Source organism: Pogoniulus pusillus, chromosome 30, assembly GCF_015220805.1.
Source record: "Pogoniulus pusillus isolate bPogPus1 chromosome 30, bPogPus1.pri, whole genome shotgun sequence".
Taxonomy (NCBI): Eukaryota; Metazoa; Chordata; class Aves; order Piciformes; family Lybiidae; genus Pogoniulus; species Pogoniulus pusillus.
The window spans coordinates 8,699,714-8,721,983 of record NC_087293.1 but is presented as its reverse complement, the minus strand read 5'-3'; the positions used below and the strand labels follow the sequence as shown (position 1 = coordinate 8,721,983).

Genomic DNA, 22,270 nt, shown 5'->3' with positions numbered 1-22,270 from the left:
TTACTCCCTCACTCTGACCAGACTCTTGCAGGCATTTTTGATGCCTTTTGTTCTAGAGCTCCAATTCCCCTCTTCAATCTTTTTTAAGCAAGCATATCTGCCTCTCATTAATGAGCACAGCTAGAGCAATCTGTCCCTTTAACATTACACAGCAACTCAAAGGCACCGCACAGGTGTCAGGGTAAGCTCTCCAACACTTCCCTATGTCAGTAGACAGCAAAGGTGCTTCAAGAGCCTGTGCCACAGCATCCCAGATGAGTATCCATGACCTCAAGATGCCTAGCTCCTTAAGCAGCTGAAAAAGCCTCAGTCACTAATCACAGAGGCGACTGGGTGCTGCTGTATCTCATTTCTAGCTCCATTAAAGCTGACCCTGCTCTCCACCGAATCTCTTAGCAAAGACTAAAGCAAGCCACAATTTGCAGCTGCACAAAGATAAGAGTCCTTTTAAGAACATATTGCCCTGGATTTCCATTCTCCAGTTCCCAGCACCTAGCCCCTAGTCTGCACTGAAGGGGATCACTGCTTGCTGGCACAAAACCAGAAAGGGAAGCAGGGCTTTGCCACTAGAGTAATGAGCCCTCACACTGAGCAGGCAAAGCACTCACAGGGAAAGAGTCTCCTCTTCACCAGCTCTCCTGCAGACTTGCTCTGACACACTGAACTGCACATAACCCTCCTGGCCTCAATTTTCAGACATGTCAAGTGATCTGGTCAGAATGAGACATCAGGTTAGGGATGGTAAGTACTGCACACCAAACAAGGGCATTCTCAAACTTATGTCCCCTCGTGACTGCTCAAATCAGCTGTCCAAAACCCACTTGACCAATTTAATCCTTCTTTCCTATTTACCCATCTAGTCACTGGGGAGAGCATAACTTTACTCTTCCACAAGGGGCTATGAAAAAGACAGTATGTCACACATATAAATTACGGTTGGCTTCAAGAAGTTTTCTCCCAGAATGACCTGACTGCAAACAAGACTATTTCAGAGGCCACTAACAACCAGAACCAGCAGCAAGGGGAACACCAAGAGGACAAATAATTTCCAGCTCTGTCACAAAAGATGAAGACATCTCCTATGACACAATTCCAGCCAGCAGAGCCCAGAGCTGCTGTGGAGATGAGGCAGGCAGCTCACTTAACATGGGTAGCTATCAGCACAGCTGCATGCACACCTTCAGTGCCAATCATAACTAAAGTGCATTAACCAGACTGGGTCTCCTAATTACAAGATGTGAAAACAGCATGAACCAAACCCTCTTTGGATTTAGTGCAGGATGGCTCCAGGGAGTGATACAACCTCCACTGGAGGCAACTTGGTTCCAATCCAACCACAGCCATTAGCAAGTGAAAGGTATTGCCAAGCAGCAGCTGTTCAGTGGCTTACATGAAACAAGTTTACGGTTTCAGTCCAGATCCCGTTGTGAAAAAATGCCAGTCACCTCCCTGCTGCTCCAAGGTGTGAAGGCAGAAGCATCCGCCCACCTCTCCAGTGCTGGAGATGCCAGCGTGGGAGGCATTCCCATACGAGCATGGTACCAGCTCCACAGAGCTGCCCCTGACCTCCACAGGGTTTTCAGAACCAGGTATGTTTTGCAACTTGGCAGAAACACACAACTAAATAACTGAAACCACCACCCACATGAAGCCAGAAGAACAAAATACCAGTGTTTTCCTGCCCCAGACATGTGCGTGCCCCATCTCCTCTCTCACACCAAAAATAGCTTCTACTTTTTCCCTTTTGGCAACAACAGACTGAAGTTTGAGTGCATTTGCTTTCAATAAACTAAACACATTTTGCAAGAGTCTCTCATACTGAAACTTACTCAACTGACGTTATAAAATATTGTCACACAGAGTTTTCCTCTCATGGTGTCCTGGGACTCAGCCCCAAGAACTTTGCAAAACTTTCTCAATGTATTCCCTACCTGAGGCATGGCTTCTGCACAGAGCCAGCAGACCCAGGCACACAGGAAGCTGAGCCAGGTTCCAAAGTCACCCCACAAGTCTACAGTGAAATCCAGGTACTTAAGTACAACTTCCCTAAAGCCATGCCAGAAAGCAGAGTTTCGCTAAAGCCCTCCAGTATTTTGTCACCACTTTCAGAAGAGATGGAAATACTCACCCAGCTGTCCCAACTCACATTCCTCCCCCTTACGAATTAGCAGTAGTACCAAACCCTCATCTGTAAACTACAGGGCAAACTAAAACCAACCCTGCTGATAAAAACCCTACGCTAAATGGGAAACCTCTCACCCTGCACAGCCACAGAGCACCGGCAGACATTCGCATCCACCAGAGCCACATTAAAAATGCCAGATCCAGTCAGCAAAATCCTGACTTTTCAAGGATTCAGAGCAAGAGCCTTTGCTTCGTGTGCATACTGAAGGAGAGGTCACAGAAAGAGTTCAAGTCATAAACGCCTGTGAGCCGAAAGGGCGGCGTTAGGAAATGCCCCCTGCCCGGATCACCTCCAGCAGCACCCTCCTCAACCGAATTCTTGAGCTGACCCAAAACACAAAGTTCAGGGAGAAGACGGCCTCCAGCGCAAGCAGAAGCACCCACAGGCTTCACAGACAAGGACATCCACAGAGTTCAAAGTGGTGGAAGAAGTGACGGGTTCCTTGGGTCAACGGAGTCCCTCGCCCCGGGCAGTGAAAGCCCCAGGAGGGCCACAACCGCGTAGGTTTTGCTGCTTCAGTGGCTTTGGCAGCAGCCCACATGGCAGGCAGCTGCCTGCACCCACTGCAGCCTGCTCTTTGTGCATTGTCAGGGCAAGGGAGCAGAAGGAAGGGCCGAGGGAGAAGAGGGAACAGGAAATTATCAGAGTCGACAGGCAAAAAAGAAAGGCAATCACTCCAGAGACTGCAGCTGGGCTTTAGAGAAACGTACACTTGTTGCCGGCAGACACCGGCCCCGCTTCCCCACCGTAAATATTTACACGCCACAAAAGTGAGCTGCGCACTCAGCCCGCGCTGGCCATGCCCAGGACCCCCAGCCCTATCCCCAACACGCAGCTGACACCTTCCTGGGGCGATAGGGCTGGGGTCCTCGCCCAGCGCCGAACGACCCCCTGCCTGACCACCAATTTCCCCGTCTCAGCACCGGTTCCACAAGGATCCGTGGGGCAGGAGCCGAAAAATTGTGCAGAATTGAGAGAAGAAAAAATAACAAGGGTGAGGACAGTAAGAAGAGGCCCTTGGGGTGACCCCCACCTTGCAGACAGGCCTGTCCCGGCCAGTTTGCAAAACGTGTGGCGTCCTCCCCAGCACCCCCGGCCCCTGCGGCTCCCCGGGTAGCACTTGCACTTGAAGGAAAAACGAGCAAACAACAAAAAGAAGAAAAACAACAGAAAGCAGAAAGTTTCTCCCCAGACAGAGGCTCCAACAGCACATTTTCATCTTTACGTAACGGCGGCCGCCCGCACCCCTACCTGGCGGGGAGAGGCCCCCGCTCCAGCCCGGCCCCCACCCGAGGGAAGACTGCAGCCTAAGAGCGGAGGGGGGGGGGGGGGGGTCCCCGCCGCTCTCGGGCCCGCTCCGGCCAGCGCCACGCCCGGGGCAGCCCTCTCCGAAGCCCCGCTTCCCTCCTCTCCTCGCCTTACCTAATCCCGCCGGCAGCTGCCGCCCCCCATCGCCGCCGACCGCCGCCGCCGTCCCCTCCTTGCCTCCCGCTTCAGCGGCCGGCGGGGCAGCGCTGGGCGCGGGGGCCCGGCCCCGCCATCTGCGCCGTGTTTATAAATCCAGAGCCATGGGGCTGTCCGGCGGTTGCTCCGTTCGTCAGGCTGTGCGTGCGCGTCTATCGTCTGTCTGTCTGTCTATCCGCCCGCCCGTGGGGCCGGGCCGGGCCGCCCCTCCGCCGCAGCGCTGGCCCAGCAGCGCCCTGCCCTGCCCTGCCGAGCACGGCGGGAGGCGGCGGCGGTCCCTCGAGCCGCCCCACAGCGGCCGGGCGAGGCGGGGCGGAGCGGGGCGGGACGGGGCCGCCCGCGCCTCTTAAAGGAGCCGCGAGGGACGCGCAACGGCACCGCCGAGCACCCGACGGGATGGCAGCGGGGGGCGGGGGAAGCGCAGCGGCTTCCCGCTGTCCCCTGCAAGGTGTCGCGGCCACCAGCTGTACCCTTGTCACCAGCTGTACCGGTGCCATTGGCCATTTCGGTGCCGCTGTTTGTACTGGTGCTGCCAGCTGTACCAGTGCCACTGGCCTTACTGGTGCCACGGCTGCATTGGCGGCCCTGGCTGCACTGGTGCCACTGGCGATCTCAGTGATTCTGATTGTAAAGGTGCTGCCAGTTATAGCTGGTGTCACTTGTGTACTGGTGTCACCAGCTACACCTGTGCTGCTGGCTCTGCCTCCACTTCCAGCTTCTCCACTCCAGCAGGCAGCATGGGCAGAGGCGGGCTCGCAGAGGTACCCCCACCACTCTACCTCCCCACAGTTCATTTTGCTTTTCCCACCTCTCCACGAGTAGCATTTTCCTGGGAAGCAGGATAATGAGGTGGGTGGCTCTCGGCATTCCTTGCCCCAATACGGCTGCACTGCCGCGGGGCAGAGGGACTTTCCCAGGCCTGGATTCAGTCTCCTTAAGTCACCCGACTTGATCTGTAAGCAGAGGCACACGCCTGGGCGCAAGTGTAAACGTGAGCATAAACATCAGGAGCACGAGTCGAATCACCTCGAAGGAGCCTGGTGCACCAGGAAAAGCAGGAAAAGTTGCTCTCTGTGCCTGTGGCAGCACCTTTCATATGGGTTTTCCATGGCCTTGTTTGGAAGCGTTTGTCTTGCAGGCCAAATGTCTTGTGAAGCGAAGCAGCAGATCAAATCTTCCTCTCAAAAGTGCGGTTATCTTGGAAGATAAAGGACCGAATTTATCCGTGTTGCACTGTGGGGTGTCTCTGCTCCAGCCACTTAGCATTTTATGAGCTTTCTTTTTCTTAGCTGTGACGTTTCCCTCACTGAATGGAAGGCAAGTCTCATAACACAGCAAAAAGGCTCCAGACATTCATAGAATCACAAAATGCATCAGGCTGGAAGGGACTCTCGAAGGTTGTTTTGTCCAACTGCCCTGCTGTAAGCAGGGATGCCTTTAACTAGATCAAGTTGTTCAGGGCCTTAGCAAGTTTGCCTCCACCACATCTCTGGGCAACCTGTTCCAGTATTTCACTGCCTTCATTGTAAAGAATTTCTTCTTAATGTCCAGCCTAAAAATCTACCCTGCCCTAGTTTCAAACCATTGCCCCTTGTCCTATCACTACAGTGCTCCAGGTGAGGTTTCACCAGAGGAGAGTAGCAGAATAGCCTCTCTCAACCTGCTGGCCATGCTTCCTTTGATGCAGCCCAGGATACGACTGGCCTCCTGGGCTACAAGTGCCCTAGTTCATGTCCAGCACCCCAAAGTCCTTTTCTGCAGGGCTGCCCTCAATCTCATTATCCCCCAGTCTGTAGTGGTTCATGTTACAGGAGCCAAGAGTCAGGCTTTTAGATTCCAGTGACCTTAGAACAACATTATAATCAAATGTATTAAAAAAACCCCTTAGGGTTGAACACACTTTCCAGCAATGCTGACTGTCCTGCCAGAGCACAGATGGATTTTTTTTGTCCATGTTCCTACTGTCCAGAAGGCTGTAGTCCCAACTGGAATCACTGGGCTGATATCACAGTGTGAATACAGGCTTTTTACTGTGGTATTGCTCTTAGAATAGTAGGGATTATTTCCTTTTGGATTTCTACATCTTCTGGCAGCCTGACAGCATGTAACCAGCAGCTACCAGATCCCAGTGGTGTTTATAAAACCATTATGCAAAACCACTGCATGCAGTAATCCCAAAGTACCCAAAATAATACTGCTGTTACCCAGTAATACCCAAAAATAGTGGCTGCCCAAATGTTGTGGGACTAAGTGACTTCAATTGTAGGTCAAGACCAAGCAGTGAACCCCTCTGGCCAAGATTCTGTCTTCATCATCCTCATCTTAACAACCTCCTGAAGAGGAGTGTGTGACTCTCCTAATGGAAGAGACTGGACATGTTTGTATGGCATTGCTGATCCTGGGAAAGCAAATCTCTTCCCTATCTTAAAGCAAGAACAATGAGCTTGGCTTTAAGCAATGGCCCTGCAAAGACCAAGCAGCCCTGGTGTGCTCTTTGCAATGGGCTCTGGCTTTCAGAGCCTTCACAGGATCCCAGGATGTTAGGGGTTGGAAGGGACCCAAGGAGATCATCGAGTCCAACCCCCCTGCCAGAGCAGGACAACACTATGTAACACAGATCACACAGGAACACATCCAGACAGGCCTTGAAAGTCTCCGGAGACCCCCACAGTCTCTCTGGGGAGCCTGTTCCAGTGCTCTGGGACCCTTACAGCAAAGAAGTTCCCCATGTGTTGAGGCGGAACCTCCTGTGCTGCAGCTTACACCTCTTGCTCCTTGTCCTAAGCCTTGAAGCTTGACGTTCTCTAGCACTTCGGTGACCGTAGAAGCTGGAAGCTTCTTTTTTCTGGTGAAATTCCAGGTGAGATTGTGGCAGCATCCCAAGGCTCTGGGTACTGTGACTTCACCAAGACTACAGTGAGCCTGCCTTGAGCACCAAGGAGCAGAGCGAGAGCTGGTGCGGACGGCCGTGCCGCAGCGGGACGCGGACCCGGCGCCGAAGGGGCTGCGGCTGCAATCGCAGCGTGTCTGCGCTGCCAGGCTGCAGGTAGCTTACACAGATTTTCCGTGGCGTTTCACTTCGAAGCTGCCGTTGATAGCAATTCCATCAGATAAGAGGGTAATGTGAGGCGCCTCTGCAGCGTGGCGGCATCAAAGACGGGGACTTCAGAGCTCAGCGGAAAACTGGATTCCTGCCTCGGATTCTCATCTCCAGCTGGTTTACGTGAAGCTTGCCCCACGCCTAGCGCGAATGCAGGAAACAAGGGTATTTTCTCACTTGGGTTCACCTAAACTCCTCCGGGAAAAGAAGTGAGACTCAAAACAGGAGCCACCCTCGCTTTGAAAACACCCTCCCATGGAAAGCTTCAGGGGAAAGTAATTACCTTTAAAGCAATCTGCAGCCTTTAGTCTAAATCAGCCTGTAATTTACTTTATCACAGCATCAGCCCACCAGGAAAACCGTGGTGGGAGTTTTACCCTCCACAACCACATGTGACCCACGGTGCTGGCACAGGGGCGAAGGGGCTTGGACCCCCCAGCACCACAGAGGGACCAGAGGAGGTGTTTGGTGAGGGGTGGGGGTGGCAAGGGGTTTGCAACCTTGCCCTGCATGATGCAGTGGGGCTCCCTCCTTCCCACCACCCCAGTGACCTGCCTTTACTTGCTCCGGGCATGAGAGGAATTCGGTGGGACTCAGGCAGTGCGAAGGGCTGGAGCTCACCCTCGGGAAATGGATCCGTTTCAGGAAAAAAGAAAGATCTCTGCTTGCAGCCCTGGAGGAGAAGGAAAGGAAAAGCCTGGGGAGCTGGTTGGTGGTGCAGGGGGCTTGCAGCAGCTCCTCAAGGCCACGCTCTGCCTGTAGATGACTTCTCCTGTATTTTCCATGCTTGCTTTCAAGCTGGCAATGGTTTATGGAAACAAATGATGCAACGTGAATATCTTAGAGAGGGTGGCACTCAGCTACTTGCCAAGAGGGGAAATACCAAAGGGATTCTGGGTGGCTGCAAACTGGAAAATGATCTAAGCAGCATCAGGGCCACCTTCATCCCTGAGCTGTGAAGACAACCCCACCATTGTCCATCAGCCCCACCATGGGGCTGGGACATCCCTCAGCAACGCAGCATCCTGAAGTTTATAGGATCCTAGGGTAGGTTGGGTCGAAAAGGACCTTAAAGATCACCTACATGCTCATATTGGTTCCTTGCAAGCTAGGCTGAGAATGTCTTTCAGATATTAATGCATCAGGGGGCAGACTGAACCCGAAAGGGTCATGCCTCTTGCTCTTTCAGAAGGATCTGTGAGCTCTTGGCACTGCCAGCTACTGTCAGATGCAGAGGTAGCAGCGACAGACACTGACCATGTTATTTCAGTAAACAGCACAGGAATAATGAGTGGTTGGAGCGAATGCATTCAGCTCCAAGTCAGTGTGGAGAAGCAATCACTTACAAAAATTACAAAACACTCGAAATCACCCAGTGGATCTCACTGGGGAAGAGCCTTGAAGCAGAATATCTTGGGCAGTGCCCCAGCAATGAGGGCATCGGGTTTAGGAGCGCATCCTGCACCACACAGAGGGCAGCTGGCCATGCCTATGTACCCCAGTCCAGCATGGCATCCTACAGCAGGCTTGTGTGTAACAGCAGCGACAGCAAATATTCTCCTCCAGCAAGAGAGAAAAAGCAATCGCCCCTTGCCAGGCAGCAATGTGCTCTCCTTTGGTGCCAAATAAAGATGCCTTTTACATCTGTACAGGCAGAGAAATGGTTAAAACGAGAGTAAGATCAGAGCAGTGATTAACAGGCTTCGAAGAACCCTGGTTCACTCTCTGCTTCCTACCCACAACAGAAGCCATGTGGCCCCACGGCATACAGTGTAGCATGGCACAGCTCACCCCCTTGGGTGCTGTCCCTGGGGGCCAGAGGGGTGCACAGCAATGGGACACCCATCCAGAGGGATACAAGGGGATGTTCATCTAGCAGGCTGCAGGGGGATGCTCTCACCTACAGGATGCACTGCAATCGTGGGGCTAAGCTGCTGTGGCACAGCAGGGTGTGGAGTTGCAAATTTGGAGCCAGGTGCTGTAACTGTCCCCATCAAAGCCAGCAATGGGGACACGGATGAGCAGGCCACAGACTCAGCCATCAATTCCATGTGCATTTTGACCTCCCAGCAGGCAGGTTGCTACACCTCCTGGTGCCAGGGCAGCTCACAGAATAACTAACTAGTCTTTACGGGAGAAATAAATGGCCACAGCTTTATTAAATCGATATTAATTCATAATCTTTAGCAGACAATTATAGTTATCTCACACACAATACTACCCACCTCTTCAAATCTCTGATCTGACAGGGTTATAATTAGCTTATTACTGGCCATACATCTGCTAATAACTTTTCCTTCAGCCTCATGAAGTGAATTAAAGAGCCCTAATAAACCATGGCTGTTAATCCATTTATATGTCTTACTCTTTTGTCTAGGCATCAAATTTAAAGATACATAAAAGGAGGTTTTCTCCCTTCTTTCCTCCAAAGTCTTACTACCTGGCAGTCCATGGCTGCTTGATGTGGACAAGGGTGTCCTCTCAATGTCCTGGCAGATGCCATCGTTGCTGGGAGCAGGATACAACAGGAAACTTAGGAAAACATTTTACAGGCTGAAAAATATTTGAGAGCAGATGTGTTTTCCCCAATAATTTCTCATTCTCAGCCCCAGTGTCTAGTAAAAGCAGAGGGGGCTTTGGGAAGATCCACTGGCAAGGCTGTGAACCCCCAAAATGTTATATGGGAGGGAATAAGGAGCAGGCAGACAGCAAACACAAGCTCGCTTCCTGCAGCGCTCCCAGCACTGCCTGCTCTTGCTCCTCAGCAGTGCCAGTCATTAGCAATAATGAAAGTGAGATCAGAGCCAGCTGGGGGTGGAAGGACAGGCTGATCTAAAACGATGGCCAGTAATAAAGGACAGCAGAGAGACACCGTGATGTGATGAGATAAAAGCAGATGGCTGGCTGCTGCTTCTAATTATAGGTCCCTGCTAATGAAGAGGATGTTGATTAGACTGACATTGTCCTAGGACACTCATTTCTAGAAGGATCTGGTACTAAGGCATGGGTGTTGTGAGGGGCATCCGCACTGCCTGCCCATAAGTACCTCAGAACTCACTCTGCCCCTCCACCTGCACCATCTAATAAGGTTTTCTTCCACCACAGGAGAAGCTGGGTCCAGGACACTGTGAGACACTGAGTAGAAGCTGGTGGTGATATCCTGGTGCGTTTGGGCTGTGGTGATTGGGAAGGCCCCAGGCTTCCCATGGAGGGGACCTTGGACAGCTGGATATGCCGGTCCCCTCCAGGCCACTTCAGCACTGCTGACAGCCCAAGGAGGCTCTGAGGTCTGAGCCTCTGAAGGCAAAAGGAAGCTCCTTTTGAGTAAGAAGTGTGATTGAGTCTCACGGGTGAATAATTTATGATGCTTACTGTAATACGACAGAAAAAAACTCACATTCAGCTCTGGTTTCATCACATTTTTGGTATGAATAAAACAGTAGAAAATGATGAGGGCTTCCCACAGCAAAGCCAAATGCCTGGGACTGAAACTGGTAGCTGGGCCACTTCTAACCAGACAGTTGATCTTTTGCATATTTTTTGGTTGTGCTGGCACATTTCCTCCTCCATGGAAGAGATCTGAAGTGTGTTTGTAAGGACAGCTCTGTCTGGATTTGTAACGAGCCCAGCCAGCAGCACAGAAACCTTCTCTGACAACAGTGAGGAGGGGACCCAGCCTTGTTCAGCCTTGCTCCATGGTTTGGTGGTGATGCTCCATCATGCATCCATTGCTGGGGGCTGGAGTACTCCTTCACCAGCATTTCAACTTATGGCATCAGTTTGCACCTTTTCCCTCTTCCCCTTTGGGGAGGCCTTCTGGGACCTGGCATGGCCCTGGGGTGGTAACTCCCACTGGAGAGAATAAGCCACTTCCACAGGGTGCCAAAGGAAGCCTCCCTGTGCTTCCAGCCTTCAGCCACACAGCAATATCAGGGTTTGGTTTTCTTCCCTAGAAAGCTGAGCCAAAATCTGAGCAGATCCAGAGACCCTTCTCTCCCCTCCAATGCTGTCCCTACAAAACGAGGGCCTCCCCAGTTTGGATGTGCTGCTCTGTGCATGAACTGGGATATTCTGCTTGTGGAGGGTTTTCATTTTAAGGTATTTGGTATTCTTTGAGACTGGGAAAACCATATTTCCCTCCTCTATAAGCACCAGCAAGAGCCCTGCTTTGAGATGGAGAAGCATCTTTTAAGATTAAAAAAAAACAGAAAAAAAAGTGCAGGTCAAGAAGGATCCAGAAATAAGAGGGCAGGAATTTTCCAAGCCCTGCAGATGGGAGATGGAGGGGGCAGCTGGCAAGGGGGCAGCTGAAATTTGGCAAAATCTTGGAAGCAAACTCAATAAAACCAAACCCATGCTTGGGAGTCAATCTCTAGGAAAACCCCTAACCCAAGTATCTTTGAGGTGATTAGTTTTTCCAGGTGGAGTTCATAGGAATGATCCACAGGGTCCTGGATTAAGGTTTTATTTTCACGTGCCTGGAGAGGTGCCAAAGAGGCACACGGAGTGGTGGGTGACACAGGACAGGGATCTGGCACTCAGGTCCCCAAGGGATAGCTGTTCCTAGCTGGAAGAGCTGCTCTTGCTTGAATCAGAGAAGTCTCTCAGGAGGAATGCCATAGCTGCCAGGCACCAACCTATGGGCACCTTCCCATGAACACTGAGCTGGGCTAGTGCCTATGAGTTCCCTGCATGGTGGCTGCAGCAATTTCAAGCCCTGCTTAGGGAGCAGAAGCAGTTTCCAGGGCACCCAACCTTTTGACATCTTAATGAGCACAGACTTCAAAAGGAATCTCACCAGATTTTTTTCTTTTTTTTTTGGGGGGGTGTTGGTTTTTAGTTTGATTTAGTTTTTTGTGTGGCTTTTGTTTTGTTGTCTTGTTGGGTTTTGTTGGTGTTTTTTTTGGTGGGTTTTGGTTGGTTGGTTTGGGTTGGGTTGGGTTTTTTTCTCCTCACTTTTCAGCGAACGTAACTTTTTATCTCCCTCCTCTCAACTCCCAGACAGCCAAACAGGGGATAACAAATGAGTATCTCGCTCCACCTGAGGAGTTCAAGCTGCAATCATCCAGCTTCTTGCAGCCCAAAAGAGCTGGGAAGTGCCTGTGTGCTGGAGAGGAGACATAATTAGGTGCAATTCAAGAACAGCTCATCAGCTAAATTTAACAGACGGGCCAATTCCTCATGCAGAGGAGCTGGGCTGTGACAGAGCTGTGCTCCTCCAGCCCTGGCTTTCCAGACCAGGCAAGAGCCAGTTCTGGTACTGCCTGAAATATGGATTATTTTGCCATTTTAGTTTGTAACTGTTGTTTACCCTGTTAGCTCATCTGAACAGGACCCTTTTGTCCAGGTCTTTTCAGCGTTTTGAGTTTTCCCCTCATTGAATTTGGAGTAAGTTGGAGGGAGAAGAGCACAGTAGCCCCTTTTATCCTAATATGCCTACCTGGAACATATGGCAGATCCCTAGCTGAGCCCCCACAGTGTGCCATGGCAGCAGAGGAGACACTGCTCCTGCCGAGAGGGGAAAGGAGCGTCAGTGTGTGCTGGCACGGGAGCACCGAATGGGATGGGAGCTCCAGCACCCAGCTCTACTCATCCCACCAGCCAGAACTGACACTAGGGACCCAGAGGACTGAGAAGCACCCAGGAGAGCTGGTGTTCTGGGATGGAGGTGTTCCAGGGCTGCTGTGGGTTACAGTAACTCTGCCTTGTTCTCATCTTTCCATCTCAGCCACCGCTGTGCTGGGAGCTGCTGCCTGCAGGGAGGGAGGGAGCCCTCCCTCAGGATCTCTGCCAGCCCCTGGCCTGGGCCTAGTCCTAGTCCTGAATGATATCTGGAGACAAGGAATAGAGAAGTTCAGGAACCAGGCACAACCCATAGAGGGGCCATGGCACAGATGTTGCTGAATCTGAGCCTGTCTGGCTATGAACACCTCCTGAGCACACAAAGTGCACTGAGATGCCAGCTGAGCTACAGAAGTCACTGAAGTAACCGTGGAAGCTCCCTGGAAGAACACTCATATTCTCCTTAGGAATGAAAGTCATCAAGCAGGTGTAAGGAAATTTATGTGTCAGATAGTGCCTGTCCAAGAGCCACACAGGGACATGGGACTGAAGGTGACCAGCAAGCTCAGTAGCTGCAAGGAGCAAACCACACTAGTGCCTAGCAAACACTCCCCGTTCCCTAAAGCAACCCTCCAAGGTCAAGAACTTTCTGACTAGAACAGAGAACAGGTCTTAGGGGGAGCAGCAGAAGGAACTGGGGTTGTGTAGTCTGGAGAAAAGGAGGCTAAGAAGGGACCTTTTTGGTCTCTACAAGTACCTGAAAAGAGGTTAGAGTAAGGTGGGAATTGAGCAATTCCCCTGGTAACAAGAGACAGGACACCAGAGGAGGTTTAGTTTGGATATTAGAAGAAATTTCCTCCCTAAAAGTGTTCTCAAACATTGGAACAGGCTCCTCAGGGAGGTGCTTGAATCCCCATCCCAGGAGGTATTTGAATAAGCAGAGATGTGGTGGTGAGGGACATGGTTTAGCACCAGACTTGACAGCTAGATATAGGTTGAGCTTGATGATCTTAAAGGTCTTTTCCAACTGAAACGAATCTGTGGTCCTTCTATGAGTCTAAAGGAGATAGCAAAACACCCAGGGCAGGGTCCTCTGGCCCGCAGGGATGGATGCTTACCTCCAGCCAGGCTGGAGCCAGAGCAGGCAAGTCCATGGCATGCAGGGCATGATTCTCTCTGCAGGGAAGGATAAAAGAGCTGCTGTGGAGGTGCAGGCTCTGCTCAGTCTCAGGCTAGGCTCCTTGTGAGCTGAGGGTAAAGAGCTACTTATGCTGGAACATAAAAGCTGGGAGACAGTGGAAAGCTATAAATAGGGCACATAAACTTTCAACTGACAAGGCTCTGATTTTGTTATTGTAGAAAAAAATATATTAAAAAAAAGGAGAGAGGGAGAAAAAAATGCCTGGATGAAGCTGACAAAGAGGGAAATACATGCAGAGTACAGGTTTGTTCCCAGGAACACGCTTATTATAAGTCAGATGTAGTTAGAGCTATTACTTTAGCTTCAAATGAATGGAAGGAGAATAAATCTGCCTTTGTGCAAGGCTGCCTGCAAATAGCATCTCCCTCTAGCAAGCCTGCAATTGTGTTTGCATGAGACATTTGTTAGAATAAATGCAATTTAGAAAGAAAAACAGTTCACACCTATGGCAAGGGAAGGCTGCTGGTATGAATGGCAACCAGCAGAGGAGGAGGGCAAAACAAAACAAGTTTTGATGGCGGAGGACAGAACCTGCAGCGCTGCAAGGGGCTTCTCTGGGGTAGCTGGAAGGATGGAGATACTATGAATGGTTCATCCCCAGTCCCTGTCCCCATGCATTAGATCTTTACACCAGTTACCCTTTCTGTCTCCAAGGGATCACAGAAACACAGAATCAAGAGCTTTAAGCTCATCAAGTCCAGCTGTTAACCCAGCACTGCCAAATCCACCACTAAAACACACACCCCCCCCCAGCACCACATCCACGCACCCTTTAAATGCCTCCAGTGATAAAGACTCCACCACTGCCCTGGGGAGCCTGCTCCAGGGCTTGACAACCCTTCTGGGGAAGAAGTTGTTCCTTGTGTCCAAGCTAAACCTCCCCTGGCACAATTTGAGGCCATTTCCTTTTGTCCTATCACTTGTTACCTGCACTAAGATTGTACTGTAGAAAGTGAGGAGGTATCCCCTCAGCCTCCTTTTCTCCAGACTAAACACCAGCAGTTCTCTCAGGCCCTCCTCATAAGACTCATGCTCTAGACCCTTCACAGCATGCTTTGGAAACTTCCACAAGGTGTATCAGCTTCACTGTTTCTCTTTGGACATGCTCCAGCACATCCATGGTTCAATTAAACACAGGCTTTCCAGGGAAAGGAAGAGGCACACTGGAGGTGGAGAGGAAGCAGCTTTCTCCACCATGACAGTCTTTGGGACCAAACCAGAGGGTTTGTCCTGCTTCTGTGCGGCCAGGACACCACTAGCATGGACATCATAGGAGCATATTGGTGCTCTGCAGGTGCACAGGCATCACCTGCATCCCCTCAGCAAGAGCCACATCTTTCTTTTCTTTGTGAGCCAGCCGAGAAAGTAAAGCAACTCCTTAGAAGAGCTTCATTTTACATCTTGTGTTTCCAACTTTCCTAAGATACTGGAAGTAGTAGTATGGGTTTTTTTTCTATTTTTAAGAAATAAAGATTTTTGTCCCCAAGAGCATGTCACCACCCTGCTCAGACCTCTAACCTGTGTGGTGGAAGAGGCCTTGAGAAGTGATCCTGCAGGGATGGCACCAACAGGGGCTGATTCTCACCTTGTGGTACCCACAGACACGGCCATGGCCACTTGCAAAGCACCCCTCCAACTACCACCACATGGGTGGACTGTGGCTTTCAGGTGGCAGATGCAGCATCTTAAATGGACCATGGCCAAAAGAAGAGGGAAGAAAACCCTCTGCAAAGTCCCTTCCTACCTTCTTCTGTTATTATGATGGTGGAGTTTCACAAGCTTCGGGTGCAAGTGTCAGGAGAACAGAGCCAGGCTCTTCTCAGTGATGTCCAATGACACGACAAGGGGCACTGGGTGCAAGCTGGAACATTGGAGGTTCTTCCTCAACATAAGGAAAAACTTCTTTACTGTGAAGGTGACAGAGCCCTGGAACAGGCTGCCCACAGAGGTTGTGGAGTCTCCTTCTACAGATGTGTTCCTGTGTGACCTACTCTAGGTGATCCTGCTCTGGCAGAGGGGTTTGGGCTGGATGACCTTTCAGGGTCTCTTCCAGCCTCTAGCAATCTGTGATCCTGTGAGTCACCATCCCTGCAGCTGTTCAAAAACTGTAGGCATGGCACTTTGTGACATGGTTTAGTGGACATGGTGCTGGGTTGATGCTTGGACCTGGTGATCTTAGAAGTATTTTCCAACCTTTGTGCTTCTATGATCCCATTATTTTTAACATTATTTCTACTGAATTTATAGGAGAAACTGTCTGGAAACATGAGTTTACCTCTGGTTTCTTCATAAATTTTAATAGGGCAGAAATAGAACCAAAAGGACTGGAGGGGGGAAAAAAAGGAAAAACAACAAAAAAAAATGTTAGCGTCAAACTCTGGCTCTATTCATAATTAATTATACTTTCAGGGGGAGGGGAAAGAAAGAGGAAACATAATTACAAGCTTCTAGTGAGAACATTCATTATCATGCTAATGCAGAAATCAGTACTGCTGTGCCTCTGTGTGTGTGTGTGTGTGTGTGTGCGTGCTGGTCTAATTACTTCGCAGTGATGTGTGTCAGTCCCACATTCACCTCGCTGCTGCCTGGGATTTTCAAGTCACAGTTAAAAAGGAGAAGGTTAATCGCAGCCTGGATTGGTGGGGATGGGCAGCAGCCGGTGCCGGAGGGAAGGAGGCTGCGCCTCCAGCAAGGCAAGGGGCTGAGGTTTGCCCGCTGCTCCCCAGCATCAGCTCCCCTGGAGTTCCCCAGCATCAGCCTCTCAGACTCTCCAGTCCAGATGCCCATTGGTGAGTTACACCCCAGTTTCGATATTTTGGGCTGACAAACCATTAAAGGGTGTGAGGAGGTGTTTTGAAGGTGTGAAGAGCAGTGCATAGCAAGGGAGAGATGAACAAGCCAAGCTGGGGGAGAAAAGAGGCCAGAGGCAAGTGGCAGCAGAGAAAAACAAGGCCATATTTCAGCTATGTAGTGCTAACAAGTCCCTGGATGTGACATGCCAAAGAGATGCTCACCTTAGGAAGCAGATCCTGAGCATTCACCCCAGGAGAAGTATTCGGGCTAAGCTGGGCTGCAAAACAGCTCCCAACAGGGCATCTGGCTGGCCCCAAATGCTGGGAAGGGTAGGCAGTTTTCTACACAAGAAGAAGAAAAGCTCAGTTTAACCCCAGAGCACTGATACTGTCAGCAAAAGAGGGTTTTGCTTTCCCTATTCTGTTCAATTAAGCACAACCAATGCCAACACCAAGGCTGGCAGCATGCCCCAGTGTGGGACATGACTGCTCAGCTTTCCCCCAGCATCCATGTGGAATAAACAGCGTAGAACCAGAGAAAAACACCTTCCTCAGCATCACAGACACAAACCAAAGGCTCTGGTGGTGACAGGCTGAGTCTGGGCACATCCTGCTGTCACTGGGTAAATAAAGCTCCAGTTGAGATCGGGGAGGAAAATCACAGGCTTGGATCCACAGCTCAAACATCAGATTCAGTCCCAGACATGTTTATAGACATGAGTTATCTTAATTATATTAAACCTAAGTTAGGCATCTGCACAATCTGAGCATTTCTGTGGGATAATTAAACCAGGCTCCCATTATTTCTCGAGCTGCCAAGCAAATGTCCTACTTCTATAAGTTGCAGCACTGCATTTCTCCAGCAGTAAATCTTCATGCAGACTGCAGGAGCCACAGCCTGGCAGGCAGAGCAGAACCAAGGGGACAGGATGGTGGCAGGACACTCAGCCCTCTGGGATGTCTTGAAAGCCTTAGAGCAAAAGAACTCTAAGGGCTGTGCCACATTTTATGCTTGCAACAGCCAGCCAGGGAGAGGGTAGTGATGGGCAGCTGGAGAAACCTGGGGTCAGGAGCAGCCAGAGATGCAAAAAATCACAGAATCGTTTTGGTTGGAAGAGACCTCTAAGATCATCACCCAGCCATTAACCCAGTGCTGAACCATGCCCCTTCGTGCCACATCTCTGTGCCTTTTAAATAACTCCAGGAATGGGGACTCCACTGCTTCCCTGGGCAGCCAGTTCCAGGGCTTGACGACCCTTTTTGGGAAGACATTTGTTATTCATTCTCAGTCTCAGCCTCCCCTGGTGCATCTTGAGACCATTTCCTCTTGTTCTACTGATTGTTACTTGGGAGAAGAGACTGACCCCCCCCACTCATTCTAACCTCCTTTCACGCCATTGTAGAGAGCAATGAGGTCTTCCTTCAGCCTCCTTTTCTTCAGGCTGAACAATCTCAGTTCTCTCAGCTGCTCCTCACAAGAGTCTAGACCCTTCACCAGCTTTCTTGCCCTTCTTTGGACAGGCTCCAGCACCTCAGTGTCCTTTTTGCAGTGAGGGACCCACAACTGAACCTAGTACTTGGGGTGTGTACAGCAGGGGCGGGGGGAGAAAAAGAGGGATTAAAGAGGGGAATAGATGGAGCTGAGTGTCTGTGCAGTGCCAGCTCCAATTCCATGGCCCCCTGCTCAGAGAAGGGCAGTGATAATTAAAGCAAATCATCATTTCCCTTGCTCGCATGGGAAAAGCAACTCTTGCAGTAAACTGGAGGAGAGAGGAAAAATGCAGCCAGGGATGAATGCTGTGGGGTTCACCGTGTCCCTGTCTGCCCTTGGTCCCCTGCAAACACTTTGTTCCCAAAATATCCTCCAATGCAAGATTAAAAAATTCTCCTGGGCACTGCCAGGATCTGGGCTGTCTGCCAGGCATTGCAGCTCTCAACTTGCAGTGATACTTCTGGAAGGCTGCCAGAAAGGGCCAACAAAACTTCCTTGGAAAGATCCTCTCCTCAGACCTCCATCCTGGGACAGCAAAGGGAAATTACTGCCCCTAAAAAACAGAAGTTGCTCCAGCACCCACAAGCCTGCATTCAAGAACCTCAGAGCATCCCCAGCAGCAGAGCATCTAATGTCTTAAAAACTAACCATTTTTTCCTTGGTGTATTAGTGTAAAAGCAGCTGCTGGCAAAACAGGCTGAGCACATTAAATTTAAGTGGGAAAGGATGAAAAAAAGAGGAATTGTTTGCATAAAAAGCCATCTTTATCCAGACACAACAGAACTTCCCCATCCAAAGATGCTCAACTAGCAGCACCAAGACTCTGCTGTTGGCATGAAGGGTGGAAAGAGGGGAAAGTTAATTCCTGGAGTCTCAAGAATAAGATCAGAGATAGATTTACTTCCAGAGGTGGGCTTTGCACAACATCTGGGAGCCATTCCCTTTCATGTGGGGGACTTCTCTGGCCTCCCTTGAGCTCCAGCTGTGCCTAATCACAAGTTAGGGCTGCCTGCGAAGCTCCCCAAAGATAAGCAGACCAAAGTGGTGTTTTCAGATGGTGCCCAAGCTCAGGGCTGCTTGGCAACCTGGAGCATAATTGCCCACTGATGTCTGCCAGCTGCTTAAAAAGTACCCCCCCCCCCCACCTCAGCACATCAGCATGCCTGCTTCATCACAGTTTGTGCTTGGGAGGTGGAGGCTGAGACTAGCACCATGTGTTGTGGTCTTGAAAAGCACTACCACAGGCACTGCAGGGAAAACAAAGAGGGAAAAGGCCAGTTTGGCCATTTCTGCAGCATGCTGCAAGCAGTGGGGTTAGTTAGTTAGTCACTACTCACCAACCTGCCTGGTCCTGGAGACAGGGATTGCAATGGCTCCTCAGTGTCCCCACCATAAGGGCACTTCCCCAAGTCGTAAAGCAGATGCCAGGTTTTATGTGAGGGTCTAAAATGAGTTATCACACAAGGGAGAAACAAGCCTGCCCTGCTCCTCTCCCCAAAAGCCCTTCCCCAGCAGATAAAAGGGCCTCACTGTTCTTCAAAATGCTGAAATTGGAGCCAAATCCCCTGAAAGAAAACAGATGACCCTTGTTCTGGGAACAGTCACAGTCCCTCCCTTTAACTGCATCACCCACTGAACCCTGCCCAAATGAAAAGCAATAAGCCATGACACGAGCACCCCTGTCCCAGCTATGGGAGGGGTGGAGGCATTGCCCACCCAGCCCCTCATTAGGTCTAATCACCGACCAGTGTGGCTGCCTGTGTCCCCGCAGCGTGTTTGTAGGGTCAGTACTTGCTCTTATGGTTCAGGCTGAAGTTTAAGCCCTTTGTGCAGCCTTGAGCGCCTGCAGGAGCTGTGGTTTTATGTGGAAAGGTCACACTGAGCATCTCTGCCCCCCACCAAAATGTGGCTGGCTGCAGAGACTGGCATTTCCACACCCATCTTTCATGTGAAGTGGGTGCAGCTGACCACATTTCAGGACTTTTTGTGTTTGTAGCTAGCCGATGGGAGAATAAAACCAGACTGCACACACACTTCTTACAGATGTCTTCTGATGCATGAAAATAGCTCTGAAGCTTTTCCCAAAAATCTCCCTGATGGGATTTGGGAGCAGCCAGCCAGGGATAGTCTGGCTGTGCTGGGGAACCCGTATCCACTGAGCATCCCCATCCTCTGCCCTCCAGGCAATGGCAGCGGGAGCAGTTAGTTTTCCACTGAGAAAGCTCTGCTACCAAGAAATGGTGTTGGGAATAGCTCCCAAAATATGAGCTTGTGATGGGTTTTGGCACGACCACAGGCTGTTGGTACCAGGATGATGCACTTAGGCTGCCCCATGCCCAGAATCACAGAAACATTCCATTTGGAAAAGACCCAAGGATCATTAAGTCCAACTGTTACCCTTACTCTACAAAGTTCACTCCTAAACCATATCCCCAAGCACCACATCCAAACGACTTTCAAGCACCTCCAGAGGCAGTGACTCAACCACCTTCCCCGGCAGCCCATTCCAATACCTGACCACTCTGTCTGTGAAGAAATGTTTCCTCATGTCCAGTCTAAATCCACCCAGTTGCAGCTTGAGGCCATCCCCTCTTGTTCTATCACTATTTGCCTGTGAGAAGAGACCAGCAGCAGCCTCTCAAGCCAGGGCAGGGCTTTGGGAAAAACATCCTAATTATGTAGGTATGGACAGCTCTGTTTTGCAAACTCCTTTTTTTTTCCCCCTCTCTTTCCCTGTTGCACTGTCTCCATCTGTATCAAATAGCAGAGCTATGAATATTCAAGAGCAGAACGTGTTGAAGACTGGTGACATTTCCAGGATTGGCTGGCGCTAGCCAGAGCACATCATTCGCAGTCATTACGAGTGAAATCCACAGCCCCTTCAGAGATGACAACAAACCCAAATGGCCTCCTTACACAGTGAAAATATTAGCCTTCACACCTCGGGGTTGGTTTTTTGGGTTTTTTTGGTCTTTTTCTAAGTATCTTCCAACCACTTGCTGCTTTCACAGGCACCTCCGAACGAGCCGACGTGCGGAAAGCTTCTCCCACTGCCTGGTACAGAGAGTCACAGAATCTCATGGAATTAACCAGGTTGGAAAAGACCTCTAGGATCATCGAGTCCAACCTATCACCTAACCCTTCTAATTAACTAAATCATGGCACTAAGTGTCTCACCCAGCCTCCTTTTAAAGACCTCCAGGTGACTCAACCACGTCCTGGGGCAGCCCATCCCAATGCCAATCACTCCTTCAGTGAAGAACTTCATCCTAATGTCCAGGCTAGACCTGCCTTGACACAGCTTAAGGCTGTGTCCTTTTGTTCTGTCACTGGGTGCCTGGCCAACCCCTGCCTGGCTACAACCTCCTTGCAGGTAGTTGTAGAGAGAAATGAGGTCTGCCCTGAGCCTCTTCTTCTCCAGGCTGCACACCCCCAGCTCCCTCAGCCTCTCCTCACAGGGCTGTGCTCCAGCCCCCTCACCAGCCTTGATGCCCTTCTCTAGACACCTTCAAGTACCTCAACATCTTTCTTAAATTGAGGGCCCCAGAACTGGACACAGCACTCAAGGTGTGGCCTAACCAGTGCTGAGTACACAGAACTTTAGAGGTTGGAAGGGACCTCCAGAGATCATCGAGTCCAAGCCCCCTGCCAAGGCAGGATGCCCAGGGCAGTCTGCACAGGAATGCATCCAGGAGGGTTTGGAAAGTCTCTAGAGAAGGAGGCTCCACAACCTCTCTGAGTAGCCCATTCCAGGGCTCTGTCACCCTCACTGTAAAGAAGTTTCTCCTTATGTTGAGGTGAAACCTTCTGTGTTCCAGTTTGTAGCCTTTGCTCCTTGTCTTATTGCTGCTGACCAGTGAAAAGAGATTGGCCACATCCACTTGACACTCACCCCTCAGATATTTGTACACATTGATCAGAACTCCTCTCACACGAGGAGCACTGTGCTGCTGCTGCTGCTGTTGTTGTTCCTTCCTCCCTCTCATTGGAGAGTTTTCATGGCAGAGATGAAACCACCAAACAGAAGGCTGCCTAAATGAAATTATTAACCCAGAGAAACCACTAAAGGAGCTTGATTAATTTGCCAAGTAACAGAGCCTGGTTTGTTCTTTTAGGCAACACATCTTAAAGTAATTGAATCGCCCCTTGAAAAAAAAGGGAAAACAGTAGATGATTGAGCCCTGAGGTCCGCTCCTCTGCTCTCCCTAATAAATCTCTCTTTATGAAGGAGGCAGTGTGCTTTCCTCATCACAAACCTGTTAATTTTTCCCCCTCCCTCTCTTTTAAGTAATTGAATACAAAGTTCGAAATCTATCTGCAGCATCTTCCAAGTAAAAAATAAAGAAAAGGGGGGGGGGGGGTGTGTGTGTGAAATGAAAGGTTTATCTGCTGTTTCATCTCAGCAAGTTAATTATGTTCTCATAATTGAGTTAAACCAGGAGGTTATTAAAAATACCACAGGATCATTCTTAGC

The 22,270-nt window shown here is 50.3% G+C and overlaps 1 protein-coding gene and 1 long non-coding RNA gene across 15 annotated transcripts in view; both read right to left on the bottom strand.

Moving 5' to 3' along the window:
* NCOR2 (nuclear receptor corepressor 2) overlaps positions 1-3,914 on the bottom strand; it is a 264,994-nt gene extending 261,080 nt beyond the window's left edge. For 12 of the 13 annotated variants that reach the window (XM_064168689.1, XM_064168685.1, XM_064168698.1 and 9 more), the window contains exon 1: positions 3,608-3,914. The gene's annotated coding sequence lies outside the window, so the exon portion shown is untranslated. Of the gene's footprint in view, positions 1-3,436; positions 3,456-3,607 lie in introns of those variants that run through there. The other variant, XM_064168687.1, reaches the window with a different exon arrangement.
* Positions 3,915-15,813: 11,899 nt separating this feature from the next.
* On the bottom strand, positions 15,814-19,429 carry LOC135188846 (uncharacterized). 2 transcript variants are annotated; one of them, XR_010307871.1, is made up of 3 exons: positions 19,134-19,429; positions 16,527-16,646; positions 15,814-15,836 (listed from the first exon to the last, which is right to left on the bottom strand). It is a non-coding gene; the product is annotated as an uncharacterized LOC135188846 (long non-coding RNA). The 2 variants fall into 2 exon arrangements; XR_010307872.1 differs by having other exon boundaries at positions 19,138-19,429.
* Positions 19,430-22,270: the final 2,841 nt, after the last annotated feature.